Below are 5000 nucleotides of genomic sequence, written 5' to 3'. Positions count from 1 at the left end.
AATTGTTTACGACCTATTCAGTTTTCTTTCTCTTTGTGCACCCCAACCATTAAACCTGAGCATAGCAGTCAATTACCTTGCAAAAAACGACGAGACAGACAGAGAACTAATTTCTTCAAAAATCAAGAGATGCTCCCTTTTGCTTTTTGAAGAGGACGAGAAGAGTTGTTTTATTCGTGTGCATCAGGTTGTTCACGATGCCATCAAGTATTTAATGAATAAAGAGGGTCAACACCAAGAGGTCGTCAACAGAACTGTCAAAGTATTTAACCAGTTTATAGCAAATATTTCACCAGAGAACCGCACACTGGAGACAATACACATTGTTCCGCATTTAAAAGCCTTATTCCATAATGTTTCTAAGGAAGGAACCGTACCTCAAGTTTATGATGAAAGCATTTTGATGGCATTTGCAAACTTTGGACAAACCTGTGAAACACACTGTGAATTTAATGTGGCGAAAAGATACTTTGAACAATTATCCTGTGTTGAGAAGAGAACGTTCGGTACCGAACATGTTGATGTTGCAACAACCTACAATAACTTAGGCTCAGTTCACATGCAGCTTGGCGACTTTAAGACAGCAAAGGAGTATCATAAACATGCTTTAACTACTTTTCTTAAAAAGCTCGGCGCGGAAGATGTTGATGTTGCAACATCCTACAACCACCTGGGCTTAATTCACGAGAAGCTAAGCGACTTTAAGAAAGCAAAGGAGTATCATCAATGTGCTTTAGCCATCCTTGAAAAACTCGGCACAGAACGTGTTGATGTTGCAACTACCTACAATTACTTAGGTGAAATCCACAGGAGGTTAGACGAATTTCAGCAAGCAATACAATATCATCATCGTGCCTTAGAAATCCATGTTAAGAAGCTCGGTACCAAAGATCTTCATGTGGCAACCTCTTACGCCGACTTAGGTGAAATTCACAGGCAGCTAGACGACTTCCAGCAAGCAAAGGTGTACCATCAACGTGCTTTATCGATCCGTCTTGAGAAGCTTGGAGCCGAACACGTTGAGGTTGCAAGCACCTACAATTACTTAGGTATAGTTCACAGACAGCTAGGTGACTTAGAGGAAGCTAAGGACTACTATTACCTTGCTTTACAAATCCGTCTTAAGACGCTTGGCGACGAACATGTTGAAGTGGCGAAAACCTACTGTAACATAGGTATAATTCTCTGGCAGTTAGGCGAATTTGAGCAAGCCAAGGAGAATCTTCAGCTTGCTGTAGACATCTGCGTAAAGGGATATCATTCTCTTACAATCTAAAACTTTGCGAACAGGAAAATTTTTCACAAAAGATATGTAAAATTCAAAACCTGTTTAATATATGGTCTCAAAGAGATCTCTCACTTTATGGCAAGATAACAATCGCCAAAACATTAGGGCTATCGAAACTTATCTTTGTAAGTTCGTGCATACATACACCGCCTCATTATATAGATATCACTAATAGATTGATTACAGATTTTGTCTGGAATAACAAGAAACCAAAGATAAAAAGGGATACTCTTATAGGTCCAAAAGAAAGAGGAGGGCTGGATTTACCAGAATTTGAGACTATATCCAAGTCGTTACAAAGTGCTTGGGTTCAAAGAATGAAGAATGGTGTAGAGGATCAGTGGATGTTAATTCCTTTATTTTATTTGAAAAATGTTGGAGGGCCATTTATTTTTGATTGTGATTATGATGTAAAATTTCTAGGCCTAAACAACTTACCAATCTTTTACGCTGATGTTCTTAACACCTGGGCGGAAGTCCGAGAGCAAACTTCGGACAATGAAATCTGTGTTGAGAATGTAATCTTATGGAATAATAAGCATATTTTAATAGACGGTAAATCAGTTTATTGGAAAGAATGGCATGAAGCTGGTATACTTAGAATTAAAGACCTACTAGATGAAAAAAACAGATTCCTCACACTTAATAAGTTTCTTTTAAAAACTGGCCTCAAGGCGCCTTTTACTAAGTTATTTGGTTTAATATCAGCTATACCTTATAGATGGAAGTGCGCTTTGAGACCGGGATTTATCATGAACAATCAAGATATGGAACAAAATACAACTAAGGAAATTAACGTGGTTACTAGCAAGAAGGTTCGCAATATACTTATTCAAAGGAAATTTGTAGAACCGTTGGCTAGCCTTCGACTATGCAGGCAAGGATTGGACAGTTCCAAACTTAGTTCTATTTATATGCTTCCATTTAAAATAACTAAAGAAACAAAATTAAGCATATTTCAATATAAGATTGTTCATAATATTCTTCCACATGGGGTTCTGTTACACAGAATGAAAATCGTAAACTCTCCTCTCTGCATACATTGTGATTCCCTAGAAACGCTCTCCCATATGCTAGTTAACTGTATAGTAATTCAAAAGTTTTGGTTTGAAGTAATTAGCTGGTGGAAAACTCAAAGTGGTGAATGTTTGCTATTTGATGACTTAGGTATAATGTATGGCTATAATCCCGAAGATCCTAAAAGGCAAATCCTTAACTATTATATCCTTCTTGGCAAGAGACATATCTTCCTGCAAAGGAGCGAAATTAAACCCCCAAGCTTTGATCACTTTCTTGAATTCGTTAAAGACAAGTTAATTGTACAAAGATCGATTTTTTATTCCAAAGGACAAAAAGCAAAATTTCTTTCACAATGGAAGCCTCTCCTCTCCTTACTGTAAATGATTATAATCTAATCTACGTATGCGTGAAGCAAGCCTGGTTGCAGTGTATGTTGTATTAATCGTTGGAATCTTAATTCTTAATTGTAATTTTTTGTAACCTTAAATTTTGTAGTGATAGTGTTGTAAGTGATGTAGTGGTAATAAAGATCTCTGTTAATATAAAAAAAAATTAAAAAAAATAAAAAAATCTGCGTAAAGAAGGTCGGCCTCGAACATGATACTTTTGCAGTCGCCCATAATAACTTAGGTTTCATTCACAGGGAGCTAGGCCACTTTGAGCAAGCCATGGAGTATCACCAACGTGCTTTACACATCCTTGTTGAAAAGTTCGGCCTCGAACATGTTTATGTTGCAACCATCTACAATAACTTCGGTTTAGTTGAGGAGCGGCTGGGTAACTTTCAGCAAGCCAAGGAGCACCATCAAAAGGCCTTAGACATCTTTGTAAAGAAGCGTGGCGCTGAACATGTTGATGTTGCAAAAACCTACAATAACTTAGGTGCAATTCACTCGCAGCTAGGCGACTTGAAGCAATCCCAGGAGTATCACCAACTTGCTTTAGACATCTATGAACGAAAGCTCGGCACCGAACATGGTGACGTTGCAGGCACCTGCAATTGCTTAGGTTCAGTTCACTCATCACAGCTTGGCGACTTTGAGCAAGCCAAGAACTATCATAAACGTGCTTTAGACATCTATGTAAAAAAGTTTGGTGCCGAATATGTTTATGTTGCAACCGTCCACAACAACTTAGGTGCGATTCACAGGAAGCTAGGCGAGTTTGACCAGGCTAAGCATTATCATCAACGCGCTTTACACATCTATGTAGAGAAACTTGGCGCCGAACATGTTGATGTCGCAACTACCTACAATAACTTAGGCCTAGTTCACTTAAAGTTAGGCGAGTTTGAGCAGGCTAAGGATTATCATCAACGCGCTTTAAACATCTATGTAAAGAAACTCGGCGCCGAACATGTTCATGTTGCAACCACCTACAATAACTTTGGTGAAATTTACAGGCAGTTTGGTGACCTTGAGCAAGCCAACACGTATCATCAACTTGCTTTATCCATCTATGTCAAGAAGCTCGGCGTCTAACATGGTGATGTTGCAACCACCTACAAGAACTTAGGTACAATTCACTCGCAGCTAGGCGACTTTAAAAAAGCCGAGGAGTATAATCAACGAGCTTTAGTCATTTATGTCACGAAGTTTGGCGTCGAACATGGTGATGTTGCAAGTACCTACAATAACTTAGGTGAAATTCGCAGGAACCTAGGTGACTTTCAGGGAGCCGAGGAGTATCATCAACGGGCTTTAGCCACCTTTGTCAAGAAGTTCGGAGTCCAACATGGTGATGTTGCAACCACATACAATTACTTGGGTGAAATTCACAGGAGGCGTGGCGACTTTAAGCGAGCCGAGAAGTATCATAAACATGCTTTAGACATTTATGTAAAGAAGTTCGGCTCCCAGCATGGTGATGTTGCAACCACGAGCAAAAGCTTATAAGTGACATATATTCCTCATCTAGGCGACTTTGAGCAAGCCAAGGAGTGTCCTCAACGTGCCTCAGGTATCTGTGGGATGTTCAGCGCCGAAAAGTAATGTTACTGTTGCAGTGAACTGCCTCAACTTAAAATGTCTTGCCAAGCAGTTATTTGACCGTTAAAAAAAAAACAAGAACATCTACCTACAGTGGAACCTCTGTTCAAGAGACACACACGGGATCAAGGCAAGTGTCTCCTGAATAGAGGTTGGGCTGGGATTTGTTGACAATAGACCATTGTACAGTTATGAGCTTAGTACCCTAGCCGATGAGAGAACGTGAGGCTGAGGTTGACCTTGTTTTGATACAACCCTCTTTTCTTTCTTATGAAAATTTATGCTTAAGATACTAGTTAGTATAAGAACAACATCCATTAACATAATGGGTTGTGTGATGCACCTGACGAGAAGGTCACACACTGGGCACCAATTTCTTGTCCTCGCGTCGTTAAATCTTGTTTAATTCACCGTTTCCTTTCACCGCTCCTTCATGAGCAAATACAACAGGGGCACCCAACGTCAATTTTCGGAAAATATCTGTTCGGAAGACGATTTGAGATCTAGAATTTTCTGAACATTTGTTGAAAAATTTTTTGGTTGCCTGCCTCTCCTAAGATTTTCGAACATCTAAAAAATGGTATAATTGCCCATTTTTAACGAATTTTTACCCTAAAAAGGTCACCTAGAATTTTCGGGAGCCTTTTTCTGGCTCAAATTTTTGAAAAGGTTAGTTTTCATCCGTATAATTTTCGGATCACTAG

This window comes from Porites lutea, chromosome 5, assembly GCF_958299795.1.
Source record: "Porites lutea chromosome 5, jaPorLute2.1, whole genome shotgun sequence".
NCBI classification, from domain to species: domain Eukaryota; kingdom Metazoa; phylum Cnidaria; class Anthozoa; order Scleractinia; family Poritidae; genus Porites; species Porites lutea.
Note: the sequence above shows the minus strand (reverse complement) of the source record.